The sequence below is a fragment of the Daphnia pulicaria genome, chromosome 9 (genome assembly GCF_021234035.1).
Source record: "Daphnia pulicaria isolate SC F1-1A chromosome 9, SC_F0-13Bv2, whole genome shotgun sequence".
Taxonomy (NCBI): Eukaryota; Metazoa; Arthropoda; class Branchiopoda; order Diplostraca; family Daphniidae; genus Daphnia; species Daphnia pulicaria.
Window position 1 is genome coordinate 4,088,102 of NC_060921.1, and position 12,371 is coordinate 4,100,472.

A 12,371-nucleotide genomic window follows, 5' to 3' on the forward strand; every position below is an offset into this window, starting at 1 on the left:
AAGTGATGAAGCGACGGAGGGGTTAGGTCTTCCATCTCTGACTAACTTGTCTCTCCGCCGACCAACTTCTGAGGGTCCATAGACCCCACACTACGGTGGTCTCTGTGGGAAATTTATACCGCCCAGGCTTTTACTTGTGGCGGGAGTCTTAAGTCCAGGATTTATACGTCTTAACATTTCGGACGTGGGCTGGTGTAAAGTACGTTTGTGTAAACAAGGGCAACGTCTAGACATAACAAGAGAGTCGATCCCAGGTATAGATCTGACAATGTGCAGTCAGGGTTACACGCGAGAGACGCCCTACATCTTTTAGAGCTGTTCAGCCATATCACCAAGGATTGTGTGTTGTACACGTCTTAAACAGTGAGTGCTAATACAATTAAGGAATTGAATTAGAATCAAGGGCTTCTTTTCTGGTTTTCTTTTGATTGCTGTACCTTTTGAATGTTCGCTTTTTCTGACGTCAAATGTGTTTATTTTTTTGTTTTTTTTTGTTTTCTGACGTTTTCAGCGTGACATTGATTTGTTGGGACCGTGAAAAAAATGGGATTTTGGTGGGGGCTCTCGGTTGTCTTGGGGATCTCAAGGTTTACCTCCGTTGTTGTTTGCGGCCTCTGCTGGAAGCTTTTATCGGGCGTAACGAAGAAAGTGGAGCAACTACTGGGAGATGGCTTACAATATGTATAGCAAGGTCCCTTTTAGCCCCAGACGAAGACTCTTACACTCTGCTAATAAATACCCACCACCACCACCACCGTGAAGCCGGCATTCTCGTTCAATATTCTCCTCAACTTTCTCTTCTCTCTTTTCTCTTAGTTCCTTTTTGTTTCTTTTCTTTTCGTGAAGAAAAACGGGAATCTGCAGGCTTTATTCCCTGTCTAGAGCGCTGGCATCTCCAGGGTGACGGCTCTCTCGCGTCAACTGCCAATCTCAAGTCTTTCCCCTCCTTCGGGATTGCTTATTAGGTAAGAACACGTTCACATTCACGCCGAGAGGGGAGGTCCTCCCGCACTGCAGCAGCAGCAGCATGCGTCAGGTATACCATTCAAGACGCTGCTGCCGCTGTATTAAAAAATGAAAGTTTAAGTCAACTGCACACACAATAGCTTTTCTCGGTGGGATATTAACAATGCATATTCATTGGCTATCCAATAGCCCTCCCGCTTGATTCTTCCTCTTCTTCTTCTCTACCTTTAATATGCTACTAAACAAGGCCGCTCGTTTTTCGTTTTTCCCGGCTCTCTGCTGTGAACTCGACTTGACATTTTCAATGCTCTTTTAGATCTCGGCGGAAAAGTCTAGGTATAATCACCTGAGTTATAGAGTAGTAGACATCGCGTCTAATCCAACTCTGGCACACCTTCTTCTGGCTCACCGTGTGTGAGAGATCCTGGAGGATCCGCGGGACCCCCACCCGCCGATCGATAAGAGTAGACGCAGCATAACGTTGCGAGCGTGTGTACATGTATACGAGGCGCACGTGGAAATTGGTGTCGGAGAAAGGAGGCAATAGTGAATAGCTGCGCTGTTATAGACGGACTGTGGGTGGTCAATCAATCAATCAGTCGTTGTGCTGGGCTCTGATTTCTTATTGATCCCTTTGTCATCACTTTTTTTTTTGTTATTTCTTTTTTTATTATTGGCCTTGGATTTCTTATTGATTAGCTCTTTATACACTTGATTCACGTACTGTGTGCACGTATAAATGTACGTGTAGTATATAGAATCGGAGCTGAGTTGTGTGGACGAGGGAAGCTGATGGCGCGGTCGTTCTTCTGGGATCGATTTTTCGCACGGCGGCGGCGGCGGGGGTTTCTTGCGCTGTTTAATTCATTTCCCGCTGAGCATTTCAATTATTGATCGTCTTTCCGTTGAAATAATTATCCCAGATCAACGTAAAAGCCCCCGCCCGCCACTGTCAACTTGCTCGTTTTGAAAACTTTGCCCAGTTTAATGAAGTTGGAAACGTTTCAGAAACTAAGAAGAAAATGAGTTGGTGGCGCTTGTTTTATTATTACGCCTTGCACACGACATCTCTTAATCTTTTAAGTGATTCGCCCAAGCTTTAATTTCTCTTTTTTTTTTCTTTTGTCGAGGATATTATTAAAAATGAAAGATAGAAAAACAAATGATAATTAAACGGGACACAAACTCCAAAGTGGGTACAAAACTTGCTAATGTTAATACACTCTGCATCTTTTTTGAATGATTTATAATTGGTATAGAAGACGGCTGTTTATGTGGAGATAGGCGCAGAAGAGCAGAGCGTAAAAACAAGTAGGGGGAATCACCTCGAGTGGGCGTCGGGTCTTAACGTCACAACGTGACACGGCGGAATAAGAGTTGTTCAAAAAAGTGGATGGTGGGGGGCTCCCAAACGCCATTCGATCCTTGCATATTTCAGACGGCAACACCAATAAAAAGTATTCCAAGATTTTAGTTTACGTAGAATCTTGGTTTAGTATTTCCTTTTTTAGTTGTAGGTGTTTTTTCATATATAAAGGTGAAATGTTTTACAACCCGTGTACACCTTTTAGACGTGGGGGGGGGGGGGGGGGCGCGCGCGCGCGCTAACAATGAAATATTGAGACAGGTATTCCGTGCTGCCGCCAATGTGTATTAGACTGTATAATCACGTAATATATCCTCGTCTTCGTCGTCGTCGTCTTCTCTATACATGTTTATATATAGCTAAGGTAGGGAAGACAGACTTGTTGTTTCCGGCTTATACAGTATACACCTTGTTACGTAGTCTACACACCAGCTCACGCAAGACTTTAAGGTTGTTATTTTTCCCATCCACATTTTGCGAAAGAAAAAATCGATTGGATCCTGTTGGAAGGGGGGGCTGTGAATAGCTGCGCAAGATCCTGTATCCCTTATAATGCCTGATGTTTCCATACATAAGTTATCATAATTTTGTGAATGGATGATTCATTTCTCTGCGCTAAATATTGAATAGGTTCTTAGCGACTGTATGTGTGTACTCAAGTTGCTGGCGTTATTGAGTTTATTCCTGTGTACTTTGATGAACTCCGCATCCGCTGGGTGTGAATTATTGAATATTCCATCGTAGTAGTACATTCATACTGTCTAGGAGAAGTTGGTAATCGTCAAAATGAGTTCACTGCTCACAATAATATGCCAATCGTACTCAAACTAATGTCTAGACCGTGACGTCAATCGGCTTATTTATTTTCACTTCTTTCCTCAACCAGAAAACAAACAATCAAACAGCAAAGGATTTAAAAAAGTGAGCCGATTGTTTACTTTTGGCTGGTCGCACAGTGCGGACTGGTTGACCCTCTTGTAATTTTTTATTTTTCTCACGAGCTTGAATCAATGACGTAAGAAAACTCTGACCCATAATAACCATTACGACAACAAAGTGTACACGACATTTTATTGCTGGTCGCTATTAAATAATTGTCGTTAATATTCTGAGTGTGGTGGATGAAATAAGTTTGAGATTGCAATCACCGCGCGGTACATAATTAGGGAAACTTTTCTCGTCATGTGTACGTGCTTGAGTGATGGTCCGATTCTAATGGCAATGTTGCGGGTCGGAACCCCCAACCGACAACAATCGCTTGCGGTTATTGAACTCATTCTGTATAGAGATATCGCTCATCTTTTGAATTGATTTTTGGAATTAACTCGGAATTAACAAAAAAATAAAACTTTTTTAAAACTTGGCGAAGCTTTTCAGATGTGACGCACTTTGCAATCCCGTCACCCAACTTTCCGCTTAAACGAACCGAAGGAACCAACAAGCGGAGAGCTTCTGAGAAATGAAAATGCCATCCCCAGTGTGTCCCAGCGTTTGTCTGCGCCTTGCTATACGTACATCTCTCTTGTTTTGCATGTTTTTGTTTCGCGTTGATTACATTGAAACAACTCATTTTCATTGTTGCCAAGTTTTGCATTTTCTGCTCATGTGCAGATCATGTCAAATGTCTATGAGGAAAGAGGGGCAAGTATTTTTGATGTAGACGTTTAAGAATCTTGGGTTTTATAATTCTGCTGATGGCTTTTATTCATCTCATTATATAATCTGTCAGTCGGGCGTGTTATACTATAGTTTCCCCCCTCGTCTAAATGTATATAGTCCACATTAAAAATGCGTAGCATATCCACGTGGAATCCTCCCCATTTGTTTTAATGATTTGCGAAAAATAAAAATGTCTTCCACTTTCGCAGAATATAAAAATCTTTTATTTATTTTTTGTAGAAAAGGAAAGAAGAGAGATATATACGCAGATAAGTATCTGCTAGCGCCCAAGAAAGCCGATTATTGAGATTTTCATCACGAAAAACTGGTGGGGAAAAAAAAAAAGTTTCTTCCGCTCGGCGACTCTCTCTTTCCACTCGTTGATTCTCTGCGCACACACACTTGTACGTGTGTGTATACGTTTCACCCCGGCCATTTTTGAAGTATAATATTTTGCTTCAGTAATTCCTTGAGGGCTAAACAGATCACGCTTTTGATTTGATTCGCCATCGGTTTTTTTTTGTGTGCATCTTATAGGCTCGGGATATCCTTTCTCCCAAAATATTCTGACGTGAACGGGCAAATGTAAATGTTGAAAAGATCTTGTGGAGTTAGTGGGAGTCCCGACAATTTGTGTTAAAAAAAAACCCTAAGTTGATGACGTAAATGTTATGCATTCAAGGGGGCTCTTGAATAGGAGCTCCGCTATTTTCCAATCTTGCCTTTTTGCCTGCTTAACTTTCTGTTTATACCCCGAGTCCTAAGTCGTTAGCGATCTTTCTATCTCTTCGTCATTTGCGTTGGGCTGAAATAACAAAAGCTAGGAGAGAGAAACGAAAAACTATTGCCAAGGCGAACATGATTATTCATGATCCTTGTGCGCATCAGGAAAGACTAGAGAGGCGTACTCATCTGGAAAATGAACGTGAAGAAATATGGTACACACACCAACGATGTTTGGGAGTCAACTACATCAAAGCAATAATCAAATAAGTTTTGCGGGGCCCTCGGCCCAGATCCTGATTTTCTAGACTCTTGATTGTCGGATGTGTGTGCGCACGCTAGTAGCGTGTGTGTATGTATATATTTATATATATAAGGCGGCTAGTATACAGAGTTATATAAACAGAATGATATAGACTATGTCTTTCCATCCTCCCTCCCATGACGTTGTTCAATATACATGGATATCCATTTATTAATAATAACGACTCGGCGCCAACTTGTATCTCTCGTTACAATAGTTGAACCAAGTTGGACAGGACCCAACGTCAGCCGGGAATTCATTTCCCAGGATCGCCAAATGTCACGGGCAACATATCGGAACTTGAAGGTTATACGCCTGCTGCTGTTGCTGCTCGGCCAGGAATTAATAAATCAACGCGGCTTACCTTTTTCGTCTTCTATCGACACCCGCGTTGGTTTTTTCTTTTTATTAGTTGGTTAAATTTTGTTTTCAGGTAGAAAAAGGATCGACGAAATTCAATGTGAACAATCACTTGTATTCATTTGTTGATTAGTTTGTTATGTCTTCTCTTAAAAATATTGAAAAACCAAAGTTAAAATATTTACTCGATTCGACGCAGTTGTTGTTCACACGCACAAACGAGTGGGATCGAGTCTCGACACAAATCGATTAGTTATTTTAAATTTAACTTTTTCTCAAACGACACTTAATTCTTTTCGTTCCAATTTGTGTTGTCCATCTGCGATAATTTGGCCGCTTGTTGAGTGACAGGAAGAACCAAAAACAGGAAGTAGTAGAATTGTGTTCATGGTTCGTTTTTCTATTTCAAACTCAACGAATCAATTCACCTGCTCAACACTTTTAATCGATGAACAACTTAAAGAATTCGGACAAATTTTTCAAAGGGGAAGCGCGTAAAAACAAACAAACGAAATAAACAACCCAAAATAGACTGCGCGGAACGAACCGGCAAATAACAGGACTTAGGAATGGTCCGGTGCGCGCTCCCAACTAAGCCAAAATCGCCGACTGGAATGCACAGACCGTCAAATACTGATGTCAACATGCCTCGGACACGGGCGAAAAAAACAAAAACGGGAGAGAGAGAAAACCGAGAAAGAGACGGGCAAGAAAAGGCGTGGTGCCGAGTCTGCGCACTCCGCCCAAGGGGCGCGGAAAATAATTTAAAAAAATGAGCGAAATAACCCGGCCCACACCAAAAAATAATTAAATTAAATTATAAACCATTTCGATTTTTATTCTTTATTAATTTGTTGTCGACGAGTCGGGATCGAAAGTCGAAAAAATATCGCGACGGACTTGGAGCGGCTGCCGGCCGCCTAGTTGGTCGCTCATTCCCTGGCGCCGGATTCTGGCCTTTTTCAATTGGCGGCGGATGAGTTCCAGGTTGGCCAGCGTTTCGGCCGCTTCGGGCAACAGGCAGGTGAGGACGGCCCTGTGAAGGCATTGGCATTCGGTTCCCGTTTCCTCATCCGACTCTTTGACGTCGGTCGAGCTCCGGCATTTATTTTCCTCGTGATCTTCTTTTGATCCGGGCGGCGGCGGCGGTTCCGTTTGAGTCGGTGTTGACGTCACGGCGGGCGGGAACAATATCCTCGAAGCGTTTCGAGCCTCTTTGGTCTTTTTGTCAAGTGAAGTTTGAATAATTCCGGCGGTCGAGGAGTCGGCTACTACTGGCGCGTGATTTGAATCCTTTTGAGCTGCCGGAATCGTGAGTGCCAATGCCGTGGCGTCTGATGAGACGTCGACCTCTGGGCGGTTGATTGTGCTGGCCATAGTTTCCTCTGAAGTAGGAGCTTCAAAGTTATTCCAGTCTGAAACAGTCGCCATGGGGGAATAAGGAATAGCGTCACCGCCATTTTGATTTGAAATAGCCATCGGCCAGCCGGAACAATAAGCCGCCAGTCTTGTGCCAGCCGGACTGCCACTGTCTTTATTGTCAATAGCGGAGATACTGCTGCTGCCGAGTGGCCGCGACGCTATGCGAAATTCTGTTTGCTCGACGGGCGAAATACCAGCAGCAGCCGGAATATTATCCGCCCTGGATGCCATTCCGACATCTTGTTGTGGCGGAATTGCCTTCAGGACGTTGGTCGACTCTGCTGGCTGATCGATAAGATACGGTCCATCATCCACGGTCACGTTCGATATTGTTTCATCCGCATCCGTAATCTCTTCTCGCTGCCGTTGGCCGGCCCGGCTCGTCGTCGGAGGAGAAAATGCCGATCCGGCAGTGTGGTCGTCATCCTCATCGGCCATCGAATCATCAGCAGCTGGAATCATTTCGTCTAAATGAGACTGAGCATCGGCAGCTATCGTTTCGGCCTCCGATTCCGGGCCGACGGAAGAGTCGTCCAGCAGCGCCGCCTGCGGCGTCATCACGTCTGCTTCGCTTATTTTATCCGAAATCGGACTACTGGAAGCGACCGGACTGTCGATTTCATTAGATTTGTGCGTACCAGAAATATCCGGAATGGCATCCGCGCTGACGGAGGAACGAAGGTCAGCCTCATCGAGCACCTGTAAGGGGATTGCGTTAGTTAAACATTGTCCTACTACGTCATCCACAATCAGATTTGCGGGAACAGCTGCTGGATCGTGGCCCTTAATATCATCCGCATTTGGGGTTGGCTGTCGAGATTCGCCGGATTGGCAGCTCGCTCGCGGCTGATGGATGGATGAAAGTGGCCCCCTCTTGGGTATTCTTCTCTTTCGCTGTCTGACAACGGCGATCGATAGCCTTTTACCAAATCGCTTTCGGCGCTCAAACGAGTTGTTTGGATGGAATTTCCCTTCACTTCCCGTCGTCGTCGTTGTCGCCTCCTCTTTTTTCCCCTTCCGTCCGGCTTTGCTCCGTTCTTTTAAGCTTTTTTGTCGCTGCTGGATGCAGATAGCCAGTTTGACGGGAAAGTGTGGCCATCCGCCGTAAGGATCATCTGCTGTCGCCTCGGCGTCTTTTATTTGATCGCTGGACATTTCCACGAATTCATCTTTGTCCAGCGAGACCTCCCAGGCCAGACTTTGGCGGTTGTTACTATTCCTGTGAATCCCGTCGTCGACGACGGGCTGTCCGGAATCTGATCGATCGCTTTCTTCTTCTTCTTCTTCCTCTTCCTCATTCAAACTGTCCGTGTCCGGCTCATCCGGCACATTGACGAGCATTGAGACACTCCGCTTGAGGATTGTTCGAGGCGGATGATGATTAAGTTTTTGCTGCTGCTGCTGTTGCTGCTGGCGGAAGGCCCATAACTTTCGTTGTTTCACTTTTGCCACTTGACGTTCAACCCAGCTCGGCCCGGATGGAGAGACACGCTGGAGAGTCGTGTCATCATCATCATCACCGGGATTATGTTGTTGTTGTGCATCTGTGATGATTTCCAATCTGGGCGATGGAGTCATCAGCAGCAGAGGCAGTCGCTGATCCTCTTCATTGGTGAAGGAACTCTCATTGCTGCCTGGCGCTTCCGTCTCCTCCGGAATTGAAACGACGGGCAATTGAGGCAATTTGTCTCCATTTTGGCTTTTGTCGTTGGCTTCGTTTGCTTGTTGATTGCTGTCGAAATGAACGTGACGCCCGGCTTTGGCCCGCCAGTTGAGAGCCCGTCGTTTCAGGATGGATCGCCCGGCCACGAAGGAATCCCAGACCACCGGAGCCGGACCGACTTGTTTAGCGCCGGCTTTCTGGCGTAGAATGTTGTCCAGAGGCTGGCGGATGAACCGCTCCCTGCTAACCAAACTTTCCTTTCGACGGCGTTCTAAAACCGTTTGAATGTAGCGCCATCGTTCGGCCGCCGCCGTCGACTCCCTCGCCGAAATTGATCTGCAATTCAAACACCCCGCCCAACAGAAATAGTATAAAAAGTAAAGATATGAGTTAAGAGGACGGTATATAGAATAGCACAAGTGCTGCAGCTACTACTACTAATAACCGCCAACATATCCGGAGGTTATTCACCGGAAATGCTCGCAGAGATGAGTGTGATGTGAGGAGTAATCAAATCAAACCTCGCGGTTGCTGCTGAGCGTTTCACAAACTTGGCCAAGCGAAATCGAATTTGCTACTCCTATATTTTCCTTGCTTAGAGTGTGGGTGGGGATTAATTTTCAATGAAGCACACAGAGAGCCCAGAGGCATCTACTAGGTCGATCCTATTCGCGGCTTATAGACATGCGGATAGGAAAGCGTTTGATAGCGTATGGATCGGGGAGCGTTAAAAGGGCTGGCTGTTGCACACAGGTTGAAATCGACTCAAACATGCTCCCAACTTTACTTGCTGATGGAAACTCTAACTGGTATGCATGTAATGAGACGGAGGAAAGCTCTTAACGAAAATCTATAGCCAACGGTTCCCGGCTCTTTTCATTAGAACCCCGTTTTGAACATTTGAGAGCTATTGATTTCATTCAAATCTTGGGAAAATCGAATGTAGGTACAGATATTCTCAAGCTGGCGAACCGTACCTGACTTTGGTTTTGGATTGGGCGGCTAACTGCCTGAGCCGTTGATTCCGCTGGATCGACTCCAGGCTACCCCACTGCCTAAATGAAGAAGTCGATGGAAGAAGAAGCGAATGCGCTGGCGATGAAGAAAAGCTGCTGCCGTCGATGGAAGGCGACCTGCCGTAATCAAATGCTCCAGTTCTGCCACTGGTGCTGATGTTGATCCAACCGCCATTCTCTCTCTCCGACAGTTCGTGTTGGCGGCCACTTGATTTGTACATATTTCCAACAATTAAATTTTGTTGTTCCGCGCATGTTTCATGAAGAAGAAAGCGATAAGCGGTTAGTTTCCTACCGCCATTATTTTTGAACCGATTTTTATGAACCGATCCTTTGCGTGTTTACACGAGCCTATACCAGTATACCTTGCATGTCGGCGGTCTGTGACGCAATAATTAGATTCAACAATCATTTTGAAAAAACGTTTGTACTAGACAGCTGCTTTTGGTTGATTCAATTAATCTTTCGCTTTTTGCTATCGTGACTTTTGATGTTTTCTGATGAAAGACAAATGTTGATCGATTCTAATGAAGTGCATGAAAATCGATTTTAGAGTGGAAAATAATCAGGTTTGTTTCCTGAGACACTGGCCCCCCCCCCCCCCCCCCCACATGTGCCTGCGTAAGTTTTCGGTTGAATTCGTCGCCAAATGTCATCAGTGTGTATCGCACAGAAAGTTTGGCTGCTCTCTATTATTCAATATGGAACCCATTTGCATTGATTAGACTCGCAGGGAGCGATCTATAACGAGCAGGTAAAGTAATGAAGGGCTGCACTATACACGCATATACCCAGGTACACATCACAGGCACTTTCTCATCTACTCTTGTACGTATATAGGGCACTAATTCTGATCCATAGGGGTTGTTATTATTCGAGGTACAATATGCTGGCCCTGGCACTCAGTTTTGCATATTACACCTACTCTACCTGTCGAGTATAAGTAGGTAGGTAAAAAAAAAAGAACAAGTTGTGACAACAAATTTTGTAGCTGGAGAAATCTTCGTTTAGTTTCTTGTTCTTAATTTGGCTTGTGTTGTTATCAGGTGGTGCTGTACACAGAAACTGAAATGTATTCCATTTGTGCACGTAGTAGACAATAATTACCTCATTATTGGCGAGCGAGTGCTGCTCTGCTTGGTACTCCGAAGAGACGCAATCCAGGAATTTGATGCCCGGCTGCTCTGGATGACATTGTTGTTGTGCTGGATGGCTAAAGTCGGAGAGTAGAAGAGACAGAATGGATTGCCGTTATTGCTTGTGACAGTTGCACTAATACTGGGACTGCCGCAGATGGATGCGACATGCATCCGGCTGTAGTGCGATCCATCAACAGATTCATCCGCCAACTCCATTGTCGGCCCGTGTTGCTTTCGAACCACTACAACTACAACAACAACAACACAGGTTCTTTTCTGATTTTGATTTGTATTCGTCGTTTATTTCTTTTCTTCTCTTTCCTGTTGTCGTCGGCTGTTGACAATTTCTCTACCTTGGAATGTTATAACATTACCCGGAACACTGTGAACAACCGTCAGCTCGGAGACTCTTCATCGTTTTACAGCCACTAATGCGGATGGGCCTTGCTGCGTCTTTTGTTATCTCTGTGGACATTTCGGGCACTATAGTGAGGGTTCTAGGAGACGATCGACTCTTTTGTAGCGGTTTTCTTCCTCAGGTTGTTGTCATGACAACAATGGAGACAGACACATGTGAGGCCGCCGCACAGCAACATCCCAGCAGGGAAATGTTCACACGCACCTTTTTCCTTTCCAATAACGCCCCAGCTCTTCAAACGGCGCTCAATACTTTGCGGTTTTATTCAATCTGCTTTCCTCCAAAATATAATCCTCAAATATTACATATATTTTTTTTTTTTATTATAAGGTTTCGCGGAACCGCAAATTCATTTTGCATTGCCGAGGGATTATGCAACACGGAAGCGGAAAGCAGGGAAATAACTTTGCTTTGTACGAAAAAAGTTTAGTCGACTTTGGAGTAGTTCTAGAAAACTGTAATACGGGATCAAATTAGCTTCACTACTTTTGGCGTCATTAAAATGGACAAAAGTTGTGTCAAGAAAACAGGGAAAATTTCGTAACGTTTTATCATTCGACTTCTTACCGTAAATATATGGAGAGTATATATAATATGTAACACTTCAGTCCCCTTTCCCACGAAAAAAAAAAACTTATTAAGACTATTACTGACGTGACTAATCTGGATCAACCGTCTTCATTCTGTTCCAACGGACCGTAGGCTTGTTATGTTATTATACGTTGGCCTACACATGTTATCTCGTTCGTCTGTCCGTGTTTATTGGGAAAACTTATATAAACCAGCTGTGCGTGTTTGTTGATTGTTTTTTTGTTTTTACGAAGGAGATAATTTTGTAATATGCCACACGCAACGCGTCACATGTTGTTGAAACATCACGAACATATGCTTTCAGCTTATAGGGCGGGCATACAAAAAATTCATTACCATGATGAGCTGTAGATTATACCGACATCCATGGGACATGTTCCCATATTTTCTTCATTAGCACAGATATTAATTAATAAAAACTAATAACATCGTTAGAGATTATTCAGCTAGCTGTGGCAGCCTGCCTAATATTTCCCCCCCCCCCCCCCCATGCGACTGTCCAGAGAATGATATGTCAAAATTCAGAAAAATTAGTATTAGGCTTCGTCTTAAAGTGTAGGGTTATTATTAATCAAAATAAAACCCTGTTAAACAAACACATCTTCTCAAACCATGGGCATGGAGAGACAACGAATTAATTTAATTTTTGCGGTTTCCAATTTGGCAATTTTTCTTCCGAATCCGAAGAAACTAAACGGGCAATATGGCAATGTTGTATTCAATTATTGACCGAGTCTGCTAGCA

The 12,371-nt window shown here is 44.3% G+C and overlaps 2 protein-coding genes across 4 annotated transcripts in view; both read right to left on the bottom strand.

Annotated features, from left to right (window-relative positions):
• Positions 1–5,773, bottom strand: part of LOC124313182 — a 57,437-nt gene extending 51,664 nt beyond the window's left edge. Inside the window, exon 1 of one of the 3 annotated variants that reach the window (XM_046777967.1) lies at positions 5,383–5,767. The gene's annotated coding sequence lies outside the window, so the exon portion shown is untranslated. Of the gene's footprint in view, positions 1–5,382 lie in introns of all 3 variants that reach the window. The other 2 variants (XM_046777964.1, XM_046777966.1) reach the window with 2 other exon arrangements.
• LOC124313083 (dipeptidase 1-like) overlaps positions 1–12,371 on the bottom strand; it is a 1,013,891-nt gene that overhangs the window by 760,728 nt on the left and 240,792 nt on the right. The window lies entirely within an intron of this gene.